This window comes from Periophthalmus magnuspinnatus, chromosome 3 (genome assembly GCF_009829125.3).
Source record: "Periophthalmus magnuspinnatus isolate fPerMag1 chromosome 3, fPerMag1.2.pri, whole genome shotgun sequence".
Classification (NCBI taxonomy): domain Eukaryota; kingdom Metazoa; phylum Chordata; class Actinopteri; order Gobiiformes; family Gobiidae; genus Periophthalmus; species Periophthalmus magnuspinnatus.
The window spans coordinates 19530837-19551160 of NC_047128.1; positions in this window are offsets into that span (position 1 = coordinate 19530837).

Below are 20324 nucleotides of genomic sequence, written 5' to 3' on the forward strand. Positions count from 1 at the left end.
CAGAAGAGCAGAGAACCTGGGCTTTTTGAAGTCACTGGGACGGGTACTGGGCAGTGCATTGTTCTACTGGGTGACCTCAACGCCCATGTGAGCAACGACACCTGAAGGGGGTGATTGGGAAGAATGACTTCCTTGATCTGAATCCGAGCAGTGTTGTTATTAGACTTGTCCATAACGAACACCATGTTCAACAGTGTCCATCAGTTCACCTGGCACCAGAACCCAAGCGTATTGTGTGGGTCCATTGGGAACATCTGGCTGAGCCCTCTGTCAGGAGGACCTTGAACTCACACCTTATCTCATATGAAGAGTGAGGCTGGGGACATGGAGTCTGAGTGGACCATGTTTTCCACTTCCATTGTTGATACGGCTGCTTGTCGCTGTGGTTGTAAGTTCTGTGGGGCCTGTCACGGCACAGCTCTTCTGGTCTCTTAAGTCTCTAGGTAATAATAATAATAATGACTTACACTTGTAATGTGCTTTACAGGCTTGTCAAAGCCTCTCAAACTATAGTCATTATTCATTCATTTCTACACTTGATGATGGTAAGCTACTATTGTAGCCACAGCTGCCCTGGGGCAGACTGACAGTAGCGAGGCTACCAACCTGCGCCATCGGCCCCTCCGACCACCACCAATCATTTGCACACACACTACTTTCATACTAGGCAATGTGGGTGAAGTGTCTTGCCTAAGGACACAACAACAGAACTTGGTCCGAGCGGGACTTGGTCCGAGCGGGACTTAATCCTCCGACCTTCGGGTTAGGGGACCAACACTCCAACCACTGAGCCACTGTTGCCCCCTGATGTTATGGGGCTGTCTTTGCTGGCATGCCTTTGCAACATCATGTGGTGGTCAGAGACAGTAACTCTGGACTGGCAGGCCCGGGTGGTGGTGTCTCTGTTTGAGAAGGGGGACTGGATGGTGTGTTCCAGCTACAAGAGAATCACAGTCCTTAGCCTCCCCAGTAAGGTCTATTGCTTTGTGGATCTGGAGAAGGGTTGTGGTGTCCTTTGGGAGGTGTCTGGGAGTTGGCATTTGGGGCCGTTTGTTTGGTCCCTGTATGACTGGAGCAGGAGCTGTGTTCACTGTGCTGGCAGTGAGTCAGTCATGTTCCCAGTGCACATTGGAGTCTGGCAGCTCTGTCCTTTGTCACCGTTTCTGTTCATTGTTTTTATGGACAGAATTTCTAGGCTCAGTCAGGGGCCGCAGGGGGTTCATTTTGGAGACCACAGGATCTCATCTCTGCTATTAGTAGATGATGTTGTTTTGATGGCTTTATCAAGCCAGAACCTGCAGCCTGCGCAGTGTGAAGTGGCTGGAATGAAAATCAGTTCCTTTAAATCCAAAGCCATGTTTTTTGACCGGAAAAAGGTGGGCGGAGAGTCTCTGTCTCAAGTGAATTAGTTCAAGTATGTCGGGGGCTATGACCAGAATAACAAGATCACGGATACAAGTGGTTGAAATAAGTTTCCTCCGCAGGGTGGCTGGGCTCTCCCTTAGAGAACCCCAGTGACACAAGAGGAGCTTGGAGTAAGTTCCTCTTATGCGACTGATGTCAAGAGGAGCCAGTTGAGGTGGCTCAGGCATCTGCTCCAGAAGCCTTCTGGACGTCTACCTGGTGTTCTGGGCAGGGAAGGAGACCCTGGGAAAGACCCAGGACCTGCTGGAGGGACTATATCTCTTGCCTGGCCCTGAAATGTCTTGCGGTCCCCCGGAAGAGCTGGAGGAAATGTCTGGGGTGAGGAAAGTTTAGAAGAACCTCTGCTTAGACTGCTGCCTCCTAAGAAGATGTATGGATATTATTATTAATTATTAAATTACAGTAAAAAAAAGTATATTTGCTTAGTTATTTATATATATATATATATATATATATATATATATATATATATATATATATATATATATATGTGTGGGTGTTTTATTTTATTTTCCTTACAATGAAAGTCTGAATTTTTGTATTGTTGCAGCACTACAACACTGTTCATTAATGGATTTGTAGAGTAACAGTTTTGAAAGTAAGTAAGGAAGTAAAGTTATGTCTAAAACAATGCTTTCAATCGTTTTGGTTTATTTTCATTGTCATCTCATGCCCAGGTGTGACAGATCAGAAATAAATCAGATGACTTATAACAGATGTAGCTGTTTATTTAGATTTTGCTGTTGTTTTAAATAATCTAATAAGTCAGGTAATGAGCAGATTTTATTTTTGCATATAAATATGACCACTGCAAGAAAACTGTTCAAATAGAGTGAGTTTATGTCACGTCAAAATTCGAAAGGGTGAAATCTTTGAAAATGAGGTGGAGGGCAGCTAAAATGACTTTGGTAGAAAGATTTGTAGATGCTTTGACCTGGTTTGTGATTTATGGAACTCCATATAGACATGAACTGGCTCAAAGTTCAACACCATTTTTCAACTAGAGTCGCTGGCCCGGTTACTAGGAGAATTGGCTAATGCAATACAGCTCCCATGGAACTTTCTTCTAATATTAAGTTAGGATATTGGTCAGGAGCACCTAGCTGTATGATTAACATATTTCGTGATGGGGACAAATTGAAGCACCCAGAGGAATCCCATCCAAACACGAGAGAAGTCATGTTTGGATGACTTTCTTCAGGCAACCAGGGTTAGCGACAAACATGCTGACACAACCACGCAGTTCTAATGAAAACAATTTGATGGCAGAAATGATTAGAAAGAGACTGGTGATGATTTATGGACTTAAAAAACAGCATAAGAGAGCACTAACTAGAGCAAAGGCTAAACCCACTACTACTACTATCACCCCCACCGCCACCAGTATTACTACTTCCGGTTTTTGGGTGAGTATTCTGATCAGTACGTATGCAGCTCATTGTACTTTCTTGGACGTTGAACCTTTAAGGCAGGTTGTCATGATGCACATTGTTATGATGTTGATGTATACAGATTTTGGTCCCTACAATGAGATAAATATGTATACACACACATCAACATAGGGACTGTACTAGGACTACTATGACTAAACTAAATTGGCATCAAACCAGGACCAAAACAGAAACAAGAAACCGATAACTTGAACTACAACTTAACTGAAAAAACAAAGACACTTTTTTTTAATGTAGAGGTTGCCATGGTGATCATCTGGACATTGTTTTTCCAAGACTTTTCGGCTAATATCCAGAAGGCAATAGGATTTTTTTTTTTTTAGCATTAACATTACAATCTTTAACAATAAAATCAATGTTTGCTTCATATCTGGACACGCAGATGGGCCATTATTATGAAATATGATCTACATCACATTATATCTTTCAAAATTCCATTGTCACTTTTTCAATACCACCCCCCTGACATCCATCTGAGACTTCCACATCATCAAATCCTGCCACGTGAACGCAACCCGCTCTTAGTCACAGGAGGAGCTGGAGCCAAAGTGGGAGAAAATGGTTGCAGATCCGTCTTTCAGAGTTAGCGGCACAATAGTGATGAATACCCTGGTGCTGGGTCTAAAGTCCAGAGGCACTGGCAGAGTAAATAATGAGTCTGCGAATGAGAAGGGGCCTGGGGACTGATCCGTCTCTCCTGACAACTCTTACACTCACACGGCTGCAGACTGGAGCATACAATACGCCGCCAATAAAGTGCAATGACGGATGAAACCTAGCGCCTCCTGCTGGTTGAAAGAAAACGTCCAAATTGCTCTGTGTATTGAGTTCACACAGACCTTAGACAGGTGCACTATGTAACTTTTGTGGCTCACATTTTTAAGGTGGAATTTCCTGCTTAAAGGAGGAATATTATCCATTATTTGTATTGCTGGTGGCCTTAAAACATGCTCTTGAATACCTTTATTTTGGCATTTCATGTTTTAGAAGGTAAGATAATGGATTTCTTCAGACAATAGACACTTTGTTTCTACAGATGCGTCCATATACTGGGAAATGGCGTTAGGTTAAATGGCGAAAAAATATCAGAAACTACAGTTAGCAATGATTTTGGACATGCTAACACACCCATGCTGTTGTAATGAATGTGATTTGATGGAAGAAATGCTCAGATTTAGATTTATGGACAGCCCAGGAGACCTCCAGACTTTTACCTGCGATGGAACAGCCCCAGGAAATTCAAAACGAGTAAACTTACTAAAGAATATTCATCAAACAAGTGTGAATATAAGCTAAAAACAATATAACCTAACTATTTATGGAACATTTGATCTTGTATAGAGTTCTCTGTCCTGGCTGGCTCTCACCTGGCAACACTTCAAATTTACCGAGAACATGGATCTCACTCTCTGCTCCTCTCCTGATTCTTTTAGCTTTAATCACTTCACACATCCACACACCACACACACCCACATCACAGGATACATCACTGACCTTCACTTATCTATCTTGCCCGTTTTCAATGCCATGAGTTTGATTGGTAAAAATACCTTGAAAAATGTGTTTTCTTACTGTATGCAAGGTCGCCTCTCTACAGATTTGACCTGCTGATCTATATGGAATAGATAGTTTGGAATATTCCAGGCTACATAGAGATAAGTGGCTGACCGACCCTACACCACTACAAGAAATGTGGAAAAAAATACCAGTTCTGCAATATCAGCTATCAAACTTTTCTAAACAAATTTTAAACCAGTGGAGTACAATTGTAGTTTGATTTTTTTTTTTTTTTTTTTTTGCACATTTTCACGGTCATAGCAAATTTCTGAGTATCTTCAATGATGTTTGTGAAATTTTGATGAAATTTTCTTTAATGGATTGTATTCATTTATTTATTTTTTGTATTGGCACCATCCCTGGTACACAAAACACTGAATATTGCAACAGCCAGGGCAGTTTTCAGTGTTGTGCACTCTGTCCTTGGGCCCAGATGAAAACTGCACAATGCAGAGCTGAAAAAGCCAATGTCTGGGTTGAAATTGAAGAGAAGCGGAGCAATGGAGTCCAGAACTAGTGTGACCAAAAGGCTGAATGGGTTTTTGAATGAGTTAGCACAGCCTCAGAGACAGACTGGACAAATGTTACAATGGAATCCTATCAGAATTGTGATGTAAAAGTGAAAATATGCAACAAGGTAATGGGATGAAAGGTGTGAATATGTTGATCGACATGTAGCTAATCAGAAAAGTTTTCTATAATGTCTGACATGTCTGGTTAGAAAACACAGTGTTGTGCTTTTAACTGCATAATGCTGCCCCCTCACCAAAATGTTTTATAAGAATGTCTCCTTCTCCAGAGCTCAAAACACTTCCACTGCATGATGTCATTGGGTGGTAACCAGGGCCTGACATTAAAGAACATCTTTAAAATGGTTTGCAGTGATCCAAACTTATTTCTCACTTTCTCAACACACTTCTATCATCCTACTCAAGCACAGTTTGCACAGATCTGCAAAGCACCACCCACCATGTGACCACACGAAAGTGACTGCATCATCACTTCTGACCAATCAGAGCTATGCGGTTGGAGCAGCACACGCACTGGGAGTAGGGCTTGGTTAAACCTTACAAAACTAACATTTAGGTGCTTTAAAAATTCTGTGTCTTATCCTTAGTGTCTTATCCAGGTCTTATCACAGATCAATATATTAGATGCACACAGTGGTCTCATTTTGACCCTATAAGAGCTGTTTTTACAATACTGTGGCAACACTGATATAACTTAATTGCGTGGAAAAACAAAACAAAAAAATAAAAAATTCAGGTACAGCCCCTTTAAAGACCCTGTACCCGACTGTGAAGCATGAATAAGAAACAAGGTTAAATTTGAGCTCCGCCTCCTTTGTCCTGTTTTTCACTCTATTGTTACACCACGACAGCAAACCAACTGTTTGTAATAGTCACAAAGAGAGCCACAGTTCCCTCCATATGGTTCTCATCCTACAACACGCTTGATTGGTAAAAAAAAAAAAAAAAAGTGTCGGGTCCAGCTGTTACTTTATGGCTCTCATTGCACTCAAGACACACTGTTTTAAGGTCCATACATATTCACCTATAATTACATAACTACACTACAACAGCTTAAGAAGTCTAATTTATGCTGCATGAACAATTATATTAAATGTGATTTCCTGCGTTCCATTAGACTTTCTAAAATTGTTATTGTTTTATTCATATCTTCAAATATATTATTCATAATTTCTTCAAAACATTTTATGAATAAACATTAAGGCATCCCTGTACTTTTGCCCAAAGCTAATCTAAACCTAATTACTCCCTCATTGTCTGTAGAACACATTTAGCAGTTAGCATGTTACATAAAAAGACATCATCATTGTATTGTGGATAAACAGCTTGCAAAGGGGCTAAATTTAAGGCAGATTTACTGTGCTTGTCGGCTTTGAAAAGTTTGGGGAGTTGAGTTAATGGCTTGAAAGTGCCGTAAACGCGGAGGGAAGTGTCTCCATAAACAGGCCCATCTGTTTCTGTCCCCCCTCCGTACTCCCTCTCTCGTACCCCAGGTGTGCACACTCACCAGGGGCCAATGAGCGCGGTCAACCACAGCTCCTCAAACCGCAAACATCTGAGGATTACATAAGCACCAATAAGAAGTCTCAAGTATGAAAAATAAAATTTGCTTTGAGCAATGTTTTCGCCAGATCTTTTTCGGTACTTTTCTGGAAAGTTGCTTCATAATTGCTGTTTTTCAGATGACATCACCACATTCTGGTGGCAGGTAAAGTGAATATTGTCAAAATGCTGATATATTTTGCTGTACAGTAAGTTTTTAAGTGTAGTCCAGGGTTGTCAAATGTGTCAAAAATCAGATATCAATGGACGCTAAAACTAGTACCGAAACTAGATACTCATTTGAGCAGGTATCAATACTAAAAACGTTACGGTCACAAGATAGAAATGAACCTTTCCTAAATAGCTTTAGACTGATCTTGAGCTGCATCAGAACAAGTACAAGACACATAGACTAGTATACGCCCATGGACCACTATGAAACCTACTTGGACGACTGAGGGATTACACAGATATGAGACCACATGGTAATATAGAAGTAGTACTATGAAGACAGTACAGTACTATGAGGTGATAGTCAGTGCAATGCCCAGTTGACAGCTAATGCCAAGTGTCCAGAGAAAATCCACAGAAACATACAACATTGATGGAGGCTGTGTGGCTATCACACGGGATCTAACTGACAACCCAAGGAACGTAAGGAACAATAAATTAACCCATGCATAATATCAAGGAACAGTTACACACTTTTGTATTACACAAATTACACAAAATATATGGATTTTAGATTTAGTCTTTTTCTCAAGATTTTGGTGGTCATCTAACCACCATCATCTGGGTGTAATATTTTATGAAGACACTGGGTAAGAGTCTTCTATACACAAATGATGACCGAATCAGTCCTGTGACCTGTGACACTGTGTTGCCAAGTACCGTTTCATAGAATTTGTGGTAATCAAATAATTATAGTAATGCCTTGGAATTTTGTGTGTTTTTAAAGTACTGTTCATAAACTATTTATTTACTCCCCACATACTCACAGTGGTGGAAAGCAACTGTTGTAGCTGGAGTTTACTGTGATGTGAGAGCCAGCATCTGTGCCAATGGCCTCTGGGAACTCAATGTCTCACTCTCACACTCCATTCATGCTGAGAGGGGGATCAAAATGCCAACCTTCTGGTTAAAAGACCACCCCTTAACCACATGAGCCACCATTGTAATAATGAGTGTATTTGATCCCTGCGGTTGGAGCATGCTTCTAGTCAAATTCTTATTTTATATAAAACTATTATTATTGACTAAACAATCAATGGTTTCTATTGTACATTGATCTGTTTTTAAAATACATTTTAATAGACCAAAATTATAGTGACCTATAGCTACCATCTGTAAATGGATCAGTCTAACCTGGCGCTGTTTTCTCACATATCACCACTAGATGGTATCTATGTTATTATAGTCTGATAATGTGCCAGCTTTGACCTGACAGAATAAAAGCAGAGAACACAGGTGAGTCTGAACAAAGGAGAGGGGAGAGGGAAAGGCACAGGTTTCACATCTGACTTCTACTGGTGACACAAAATCTAATTAACTTACAGATGGCAGCTTTAAGACTTCTAGATAGAGGATATTTACAAATGAAATGGATCATTGATGAAAATCAGAAATAGTTTAATCTTGTTTTGACAATTCAACTGTTCACAGTTATTGTGATTAATCACTGCAGCTCTGTTCTTGAGCCAGAAACATTGCCAAAAGTAGCTATAGCTGCAGGATTGGACTACACAGCACGTTTTACGCTGGAGTGCAGCCACCCACAGAAAAGGAGAACATGGCAACACCCCAGGCTCCCCACTCAGCCACCTTCTCAAACGTACAAAAACACTGTTACAATAGCCACAGAGGCTTGGACACAGTGCTAGCGCTCGTGCTTAACGTGCTGGATGATTTGGTGCACATTTGCTGATCTCTTTTGGCCCACCTTTCGCTTCATACCAGTGTTTATCCATTAGCCGTACTCTAAAAGCCCGCAGCGACAGAGGCTGGCCGGCTGGATACTCAACACTCACCCTTTCTACTTTAGCTAATGCCCTCCCACTACCTACTGCTGGTGTATACAGAGCCAGGGTCATTCTTCTCATGTTGGCATAAGTTGCATTTGATGAACTCAAGTGCGCACAACTGTAATTTTATACCTGCATGCAGAGGTCGGAAGAGTAGCCAAAAATTGTGCTAAAGTAAGAGTAACGTTACTTCAAAATAATGTTATTCAAGTAGAAGTATAAAGTAGTAAGTAGTCCTACCCACTTCTGCCTGCTAATTGTGTCTTTTCATGGTAACACGTGTTGTTTAGGTTCACAGCCCCCTCTTTCAGATGCCGTTTAAAGCCAAGCACAGATCAGTGGAGGAGAGGAACAGGAGAGAGATGGAGTAGGCGAGTGAAGAGGAGTGATCCAATGACACAAGCACATATTGTGGGTAGCCTCCTTTTTTCTCACACATTGGACAAGACGGCAGATTTAGGCTGGCAAACGTGCTTACCGTTGCCTTTGAACAAAAAAAAAAAAAACTCAAATAATTCATATAAAAACTGAAGAATTTAAGTTTTGTGGACTAATAAATCAGATGTAAAATTGCAAAAGAAAATTCAACTTTGTCAAATGAACAAAAGTGTGAAGTCATCCAAGTGTCGTCTTCAGTTCTTCAGGAGTTACTGTAGCTCCTCCCTTCAGACAGATATAAATGATGAAATGTCTTCACTCTAAAACTGTTTTGTTCAGCTGACTGAATCGAAATTTCTTTTGCTATGGAACCTACCTGGATGACTGAGGCATTACGCAGACAGGCTTAGAATTAGATCTCAAAAAGGCTGAGAAATAGATGTATGACGACACTGGAAAGTTTGGTGCATAGGCCCTTCCTAGCGTGGATGTTGAGAGAGCAAACAGACAAAAAAGTAAATAAACAAAAACAGATTATGGCCTGGTTAAAGTGGGATTAAACACCTAAACCAGATTTCAAACAGAGCTGCTTGGGTTGGACTAACAAAAAGAGTGAGAGGAGAAGAGGGAGAGAGTCTGGACGTATGAGGAACAGTGTGATTGGTCTAACAGGTATCCACGCTTCAAACTCCGCCCCTGCAGCCAGAAACACCTGGCTTTACATAGGGCAGTCTTTTGTATTGTCACATAGTACACGGAAATGCAGCGACCACTGGAGGCCGCACATACAGTTGTTTGTTTGTGTGTTTTTTTGTTTTTTTACTTTTTATTTGCGCTTTTTCAAAGTTTAACAAACATACATAAGGGAACCCATAATCTGTGGGATTATACACAAATCAATCTCAAATAATAAGTCAAATATCTTCATTGTTTCAGTTTCAAAAGGTCACTCTTCAACCAATTCCTTGTTAGAACTTTCTCGATAACCAACAGCATCACGTTAAACACACAGAAGTTTTCATCCTACAACTCTCGCTACATATTACGTGGGTCATGAAGTATTTTACAGCCAAATACCTATTCCATTATTGTTGAAATATTTTTCCAAAAAGATCTTATTTTAATACATTTGAGAATGACGGGCGCTCCAACCATCTCCACCACTGCTTCCAGGAGTTTTCAATCGCTTACTTTTGATGTATGAAGTGATTAAATACCTCCTCAAATTCATCCAACAAAATTCTGTCCATTGTCTTAAACAGGTGAGAGTGTGTATTAAGAGGCGTATAGAGCGACAATCATCCTCTGACAATTCAAAATGTAATTCTGTTTCCCATTTTTGTTGTTCGACGCATATGGTGCTCGCCTGTTAACATTTTACAAGCGTTTATACAATCCAGATACACTTTGGAAGGTAATTGCCTGTGTGCTCCTGTCATAATCTCTATTAATTCATTACCCATCTGTGTAAAATGATGATGAGATTTATAATTTCTGTATTATAAAAGTGTTTTAACTGGAAATGCTAATAGTCAGAGTTATCTAGGTCAAATTCTTTTTGTAATTTTTCAAAATATTTAAAGACTTTTCATTGGTTAATGTGCACATGGCTGTAATCCCCTTGTTAACCCATTTTTAATTATTTTTTTTTAATGTACTATCCAATTGACCATCTTTGAATTTTGGGGAGTACGCTGGCCACATCAATAATTTACAGTCTCCATTGATTCCGCATCTATTCACCACATCCCACCAGACCTTGAGAGTTGTTGCAATAATAGGGGTCACCTGTTTTGGCTGACACGCAGAGTTTTTAACCACAATGCTGCAAATATATCTAGTGTGCAGTAAAGTTGCCAAAAACCTGCTTGTTTCAGTAGAGATGTCACTGTCACACTCTCATCCCAAAATACAAAGTAACAATGTATTAGGTCCTTTTTCTTTTTTTAAATAATTGTCTGATTTAGACACAGTTTACTGCTTTTACTATAGCCTCAGATAAAACAATATTTGCTCACGTACAGTACAGTTCAGGTACCACAGCTTTAATCCACAGCTGTGTAGTTACATTTACTTATGTAACTTTTTAAAGAAATTGCACTTTTCGAGCAGCATACTTTTACTCGTACTTGAATAAAATATATTAATTTATTGTACTCTTATTTGAGTCAAAGTTTGGTTACTCTTCCATACGTGAGAAAACCTTTTGAACATTTGTGTTTCTTCCACTGCTCCTTCAGATATGATTTGATCCTTTGAAAATACCAGATTTTGTGGATAACTTAATGTTATGTAATGCTTCATATTACTTAGATTTCAAATTACAATTCAGATGTTACAGTTTAGACACTTATTTGAGTAGTAGTTTTCCCAAATACTTTTACTTGAGTGATTTTTTGAACTACTACTTTCTACTTCAACTTGAGTTATATTATCTTGAAGTAACGTTATTCTTGATTGAGTACAGTTTTGGCTCCTCTGCTTTAATCTGTTTAATAAGCCCGGCTCTGATGGTGCTGGTGCGCGTGCTGCTAGACCTGTGCAGAAGGACATGGCTGTAGTTAATACGGTGGTAACTGATGAGTGGCGAAGAATCAGACACCGCAGAGATAATGATGCCGGGTCCCTCCTGTGTCAGTGTCAGACCCTCTCATTAATGCAGTCGTGTGGAGGAAAGTAAACACATTTAGCAGCAAAACAACCAGCAAGAATTATCACACAAAAATACTACCTTCTATTTATACCGACACAGCGACTCAGTGTGTGAAAGAGCAAAAAGGGCAGTTAACAAAGCAGCAATACAACAACTTTACAACAACTCTGAAGGCAGCGTGACACCAAAGTCCACCACATTCAAATGAAATGTAAATGAACAAAATGTGCAATGTGGCAAATTAAACTAACTTTTATCTCTTGTTAAATGTTAAAGGTGTAGTAAGTGACATTTTGGGTAGAGGGTTTGCCCATTTATTTTTATGTATTTATGCGAGAAACAAAAACAAACATCTGCCAGTGAATAAATGCAAGATGGCTATCCACCTTATTCTGGAAGTTGCCGTAGGCGCTGCAATTGTCATGCAGGCTGTATTCTTTTGCATGGGGCTGTTGATCTTGACAGCAAATAAGTCCTATGCCGACTACAGAGCCGTTTTAAAGCCTCCCAGAGAATCAGAGCAGTGTTGATTTGTTACTGAACATGAACATTGAATATTTTACGCAAACCAACCTAATTTATGTGGAAAAGAGAGGGGAGGACTAGCTAAATGTAATGCTAAATTACATAAATAAACCAAAAAGCACAGAAAATAAATAAACTGAAAAAATTAAACAAAAACATCAGACACATAGGTTTGTTACCTGACAGACAGACAAACAGAATTACAGTAATTTACAAAGCTTTGAATTGTTTATTTATTATTGCCATTATTACCTGGTTCCTTTTGTTGGGTAACAGCCAATATCTTCACAAAAGCAGCTGTAAAATAAAACAGTTTGTTCACAGGGCCACTGCTCAGATGATGGGCTGAGGACCAAAAAACCTAAAACGGGCCATTACACTATATTATATCCTTCACATACAAGAAATTCATACATGGGCCCTGACTGCAGTGACCCGATAACATACCACAGAAGACGCACGCTGCTCAATCCACTCAGGTTGATGCCAGGTGGCCGGGGCATCTGACAGAGGAACTGACCACACAGTGGACAGCAGTGACTGACAGTGGTGATTGTAGTGATCAACAGATACACACAATCAGATACACGCAGGACACACAGCTGGTAGTCCTACCAGCACGGGCACATAGGGGGCTCTAGGAGCGGTAGCACTATAACAAAGATACACATTTGATTATAGACTGGCAAATTTAGTTTCAAGAACAGTGGTTGTTTACCTGTGAACAACAAGAAGGCAACCTATCCCGGAAGTTTAATGTGGTCAGAGGGCGAGATGCTACGAGGAGTGCCCTTTTATAGGCCCAGGTGCCACCTAGTGGCTAAAAGCAGCAGGTACGCACTGCCTCATTACTATCATATTTTAGCTGACCTCAGGGCTCTGTGTGGAGTATAGGGCTGCAGTAACTCCCACAGATGAAGAGGACCCATAGAGTGTAGACACTTAAACACAATCAATAACATTATGAATTGCACCCAATATGAAATAGGAGCCAGTGCAGGCTGCACGGCACAGGCGTGACGTGCTCTTGTCTCTTAGTTCTTGTCAGGAGATGAGCTGCATCATTCTGGACATTCAGTAAGTGCTACAGGGAGCCCTGGTCCAGCTCCACATAAAAAGAATTACAATAACCCAGATGCAACTTTACAAATGTCTCGATTGCTTTTTCAAAATCTATTTGTGGAAAGTAGGGCTTTACTTCAGCAAGAAGCCTCAAATGAAAGAAGCTGGACTTCAAGACAGAGCTAATGTTCTTGTCCAGTGTGAACATAGAGTCCACAATCTCCTCAAGATTCCTCACTGCAGGGCGACAATAAGAGGATGTCACACTGTCATGTCCAAGCAGTGGGTTAGTTTGGCCAAACACCACAATCTCAGTTTTATTTTGATTTAAGTTCAGGGAGTTTGTGCTCAGCCAAGTCTGCACATCCCTGCAGAGATTGTGGTCCGGCTGTTATTGGCGGCCACTGACAGATATTTAAATGTCATCTGCAAAACAATCAAATGCGACATTGTGCTTTCGAAAAAACATCAACATCTTTATCTTCTGTTTTGTCTTTCAGTTTTTTAAGCGTAGATTCAAAGGAAGAAGTCTCTGCCACTGAGCCCAGTCTACAGCTCAGGATGTACAGTAGTGTAGACGTCCAGTGTCTCAAGTTAATCCTTGACGTTCTTACAAGTCCAACCATGAAGTACAAAGAAAACAGTATTGGAGACACTTCTGAGCTGCACCGACACTTCAGAAGGCCCATCATTTTAGTCCAGAATCGTGTTATGAAAGAACAATGCCCCAACTTCAATTTTATATTTCCAACTAAAGAGATCAGGCATAACTTATATTCTGTGTAACCCATTTTCACTCCTGATAGTAATGAATCCAGCAATTTGTTTTACACAAATCACAAACTAAGTACACAGCGTCTCGATGGATTCTGTTGTTGAGATTCAAGATTCATGATTAACTTTATGGACCCACGACGGGGAAATTTATCTGGGGATGTCCGCCCATGCCGCCATCAATGCTGTGTAATATATAAAAAGATCTATGAACACAGAATACATTATAAACACAAGTTAATTACAATTCATCAGCGGTGGTGGAAGAAGTACTCAGTTGGGCTATTTAAGTAAAAGTACAGATAGTAGAGCAAAAAAAAAAAACTCAAGTAAAAGTAAAAGTATCAAATGCAAAAAAATGTCTTAGATAGAAGTATTAAAGTAAGTATTTCACGCATATTTTGAGGCTTCAAATGTAGTGATTTTGATAAAGATTTGAACTGAATTTTGTTCAACAGAAAACAGAAACAGAAAAACTGAATTAATGGTTTTTTTTCCTAGCTGTTTTTATGTGTATATTTTTGTTTGCTTAAACCATGAACGTCTTAAAAATAAACTCTCAGCCTTTTCAGCAGGTCTCAAACTAAAATAAAAACAATACTTACTTACTTTTCAGTCGAGTTCATAATGTAGTGGTGGAGAAAGTGCAGATACCTGCTCACCAAAGAGTTCTTAAGTCTATATACTCATGCAGAGGGTCATTCAATTCAATTCATTTTATTTATTTTATTTTATTCAGGATCTTACTGTCCTGCTCGTAGTTGTTCTGCTGGGACGGCAGCTCCTTTTCACCCAGAAGTTTAAACTCTATATGTATCAGTCTGTTTTCAAACTGCACAAACACATCACCATACCATGCTGTTTGCCAAATTAACTTGTTAGTTTCAGCATAGGGAAGGAGGGAAAAATAGATGTAAACTCAACTCTGAACTTGAATATTCATAGAACTCTTATCACCAGCCCGATCGCTAAACCAAAAATGTATTCAGAATGGCCAAATGGCTGCGTTCCTGTTCTCCAGACACTTGAGCCTATTTTAAGAGCAAATTTAGCACACATTTTGGGAGACAGATTTTGGTGTGACCGCTCTCCCCACATGGCAGAAAGTGAATTCATGAATCATTAGTGGCCCATGGGACACTGACCCTCCAATCTGGCCCTGTGCTCGCTTCATCACAGCCTTCACACTCGGGGAGAATATCAAGTTACACAAATATAGATCTGCAACGAGGAAGACACCGATATGGGCTTTTCTTGGTTTAACAATCTGCAGGTTTTCGTTGGTTTTGTGCTTTCATGTGCAAAGAGTAGTGTAGAGTACAATGTTACTCAAGTAGAAAGTAGTAGTCAAAGTAATTAGAAGAAATATTTAGGGAAGCATCGCAAGTAAGAGTAATTAAATGTCAAGAAGTAACAAATTAATGTCATTGGAAAATTTAATAATGCACAAAATCTGGTCTTTTCAAAGGGATACACAAATGAGAATAATGCTGCTCAGATTCCAGAAGTAAATTTTCCGTTCATTTTTCCCATAGACTTTTGAAAAAAAATTCTAATTCAAATTAAAAGTTCAAAGGCATCGCTGAGGTTAACCACCTACGTGCTAACTAATATCCTTATTGCATAAAGTCTCAAAGGCTGTTTAAAAGGCAAGATTCTGCAAAATGCTTTAATAACTTAGCACTTTATAAAATTTCAGAGACAGATTTTAAATAAAATTATAGTCTTACGGTCGTTAGTAACCCCTTAGATGATTATCCCCGAGCAAGCTTTTGAACTTTATTTTTTAATTTTTTGGAAAGTCTATGAGAAAAATGAATGGGATATTTAGTTACGGAACCGCGGGGTGGATGGTCACTGTTCAGCTCCAAATGCTCTCACTCTAAGATGTGGAGACACTGGTATGACTGGCTTTTTAAATTGTAACTGTTTTAGGTTTGTTTTTTTTGTTTTTTTGTTTTTTTTTTATTTATTGTTGGTGTGTATGTATTTACTTATTTTTTTATTTTATTTTATTTATTTTTTTATTGTTGGGGTGTTATTTGGGGATGTTTTTAATGTATTTATTTTATTTATTTATTTTTTAATTAAACATTTTAATAATATAACAACCCACATACCAATTTGCAGATCCACCTTGAAAACAGAAAAAAATGTATATCTGTTTTTTTTTAATGACAAATCTGAGTTGAATAAAGTTAAATAAACTATATAACTATATAAAATAAAACATACATAGCACACATAGATTTTTTAATATTTATTTTTTTTACATTTAATTGATTGCAAACCGCAATATTGATTGAAAATGGCTAAATGGTGCAAGCAGGTCCATTGTCTTCCTGTTCAAATGAAATGCCTCTTCATGGTCACATTTAACTGTAACAAGTAGTAGACTTTCCATTGCTCATTGTTAATATTGGAAAATAGCTGCATGACATTTTTAAATCCTACCCATATGACCGAGTCTGAATTGTTTGACTAAACACAAGTAAGTACAGGGTTGTGGGTAAACATAGGGGGTAGGTGAAAACAGCAATTTTCTAAACTTTCTATCCTCAAATTCAACACCACACAACATTACTCCAACAGGCATGAATCAATCACAGTAGTATGGCATCTGAAAACTACTTGGCAAGTTTAACTGAGCACTATCCACCTTAGTTCATGTGCCAACAGTCTTTCTCTACCACTGAGGGACTTGTACACCAGTCAATTTGAGCGCAAGGCGAAAGAGAGAGATTGAGAGTTTAATATAGTCATTTTGTACCCATAGGCAAAGCACATAATAAGCAATAACTATTAGAGGAAAGACGTGAAGAAGCAATACTGGATATGAAATGAATTTATGTTAAAAGTCGGGCCATTTCATAAAGTGCTGGAATTATCTGTGACTCATTTGTGGACGTTTGAGTTATTGCCCTGGTCCAATTACGAGCGCCGTTTCTCTCAGACTCTGGGCTGGAGTGAGCAGACTTCTGAGATTGGCTTAATCAGATCAACACACCTGGGTAATGAGAGCTATACAGCGCTGTGCAGGAGCTAGTGGTGCTTGTGAACAGGTGTTTAAGTAATTGCGAGTATGGAATTTATTTACCTCTTAAGAACTCAAAGTGCTCTGTGCCTTGTCTTTTTTGTGTTTAAATCCATACTTGTTCACAGGATTTGTTCAGCTTATTTTAGCAAGAAATACATTGATCCTGCCGTGTCACCTCCTGTATTATAATGGCATTAAAGGAGACTTATTGTACTTTTCTCACAGTAATAAATTAACCGGGATAGTGCCAGATATAATTTTCAAAATGTGGAATAGCTCATGCTCAAAGCGTTTGGGAAAAGATGGAACGTCTAGAATATCTGAAGCGACTGGCAGAGGGGGAACAAACTCAAACTTAGGTTAGTTCCAGTTAAGAGAAAAGCACACACATCTACCACATTCAGAAAATGCATTAAAAAGAAACGAGTCTGTATTTCTGTTAAAAAATCTGTTTGTCAAACCATGGTTGCCGTGTTTATTTTAGTTCGTTTGGGTGCTTCAACTCTGACTTCTGCCCAAATCGCAATGTCCATGTGAGTTTGGACAAGAATTCTACTCTGAGCAAAGTTAGTATTAAGTAATAAAGTATAACAAATGCAGAGACTTATTTAACATTTTGTTCGTCGCAAACCACGATATTCAATAGTGATCTGCTGCACTGTATGTTGTTGTTTCTGTGTTTAATATGTCTCATGTGTCTCTGTTTCCAGTGTTGTACTCACTTGTATCATCATCATTTCATTCCTTTGTTCTATGTTGTGTTTGAAAGTCTTTCTAGGGACAAGTGCTGTGAATTACCTCCAGCTATAAGCACGATGATCGGTGTTTTTGTATCCATCTCTATTCAAATAAATCAAATAAATCAAAGTAAACTCGGAATAATGATGAGGGAACACATTAACATAGATAAAGGCTCACAAAAGTTGATTTCCACAATATGTCTCCCAATACTCTATATCAAATAATACCTGTGCCACAACTGTATCTTTTTTCCTTATAACACAAATAGGGTCTAATGTATCACTATATTGATCTGAATACATGTTGTTATTTTTTTCTTCCATGGAACTACTACACAACAGTATTGTACAAAACATTTTGCCCTAAACTTCTTAATACAGTAATAGATGACCCCAATTCTGAATCTATACCAGTAATGTTTTGTGGATTGGAGTTCTAATCAAATCCTTAATTTTAGCACTGTGATTGCATTTCCTCCTAATAACCAACATTGATGCTAGCAGCTATACTTTTTGCCTCATTTGAACCAAATCACTGATAGACTGGATTCTGTTTTAATGAGCAACACTTTTGCTTTCCCAGGAACATTCCGCTTCATAATACTCCATAATCACAATAGCGTGTCTCTGAAGATGAAAATTGAAAATGTTAGATTTTTAAATAGTTGAGAGGAACCTTCACCCTTTTCCCTTTTTGCAGCATGCTAACTATAAAGATCTAAAGATAATGGTCTAAAACAGGTTCAAGCCCAGACAAATGTATGGCAACAAAGGTTTTATCCAAGTCTATTTTTGTTTTTGTATTTTTCCTGTACCTTATTTTTAAATTAAAAAAATGGAACTGGTTCATTTTAAAGACTGGTTATTCCTCCCTTACCTTATGTATTCAGAGCATCCTATCTGTTCAACGGCATGAGTTCATTAACACTTTTCACAATTCTCAGAGACCAGAGCGGCATTTTGATGTGACGGTAACGCTATCAACAACTAGCATGCTAACAGTGTTCTTCCTAATTATCAGACAATAATTTCTACAGTTAGCTGCAGACAGTACACAGTGGACTTATTTTGACCTCAAGAACTGCAAACACAATACATTTGTACTGGGACCAGACAAATCTTGCTCAAACACATGGAAAAAAAAAAAAAAAAAAAAAAAAAAAAAAAAAATCAGCTACAGGCCCTTTAATGTCCCAGAGTACCACATGTGCACACTAGGGTCCTTCTTTGACTATGTACCTATGTGTTAGAACTTTTTTGTGTCTGCTTTGACTTCACATCCTTTTCCCTGTTCTCCCGAGGTGTTCCCCAGGGCACACAACTCAGTCCTATGTTATTTACAATACACACACTTTTCTAGGTCACATCATCTGAGAGCCACAACAGCAGTGCTCCAAATGCAGACTTGTGGAGTCTTCAAATACATGCAGCTCACTACAAATATTTTCAAGTTTAACTAACTATATATGCATTGATAAACTTAACGTGCATATAACAGGTTAGTCATTTCACCAAAACATTGCTAGCATAATTATTTTGACTAAAAACCTTACCTAATTTTCTCTACTTTTTGGTGAAGTCTGTCATTTAACTTCCTGGTTGGACACAGACAGATGTTGAATATATTATTTTGTTTAACTTGCCAAAAAAAAAAAAAAAAAAAGCTTTCCATGTGCATAACTTGTTCCTGCATTTTGGATGGAACTTTCTGTGTTCAAGACATAACCTAGGTTGAGGTATTCGGTTTTAATAAACTGTATGACTTGCTTCAAATGTTTTAGAAATCCTTCCATGAGTTTTACAATAGTTAGCAGGAATTTGGGCCCATTCCTCCTGACAGAACTGGTGAGATCAGGGCTTTGTGATGGCCACTGCAAAACATTGACTTTGTTATCTTTAAGCCACTTTGTAACCAGTTTGACAGTATGCTTCAGGTCATTGTCCATTTTTAAGACCTGTTTGTGCCGAAGCTTTAAAGTTCACCAATACTACCTGTATTTTTGTACTTTTCTTTTCAACATTTTTTTTCCACAAACTGCCACTTGACTGATGTAAATCTATAATAAATATTCAGTACAGGTCCCATCTCAGCAAAGCACGTAATACTTACAGAAACATGGACACCTGTCATATCCACTTTAAGCATAGATACCTGCCATGCAATGAGGGCTTTAGACACTGATGGTAAAGAGGAGGAAATGAGAAAGCTGAGGAGACGCATTGCTCTGCTGCCACGGCGGAGTAGAAGAAGCATTCCTACACATGTCTTGACGAAATGCAAAAGTAACAAGCTGGTACTGGCTAACTGCATTAGAAAGACTGAAGATGCGGATGGTTGTGCTGCTGCTGCTGCTGTTGCCGTGAAGTTTTGGAGAAGCTTTCTTATTAATGTCTACACAATTGGTTCGCTGAGAAGCCAAAATGCCTATCTGGGGTTGGCTAATTGCATAAGACAGATGACAGGAAATAGACACAAGTGGCCTCCCAGGTAGAATTTGAGCTTATGAAGATGGTGTATATGCAGAATCTTTCCCAAAATAGTTTCAGTTTAGTTAGATTTTAAGTCAAAAGATGCCCTGCCAATTTTTTTATTTTTTTTTCCTCTGGTGGTGTGAATGCTTCCTGATTG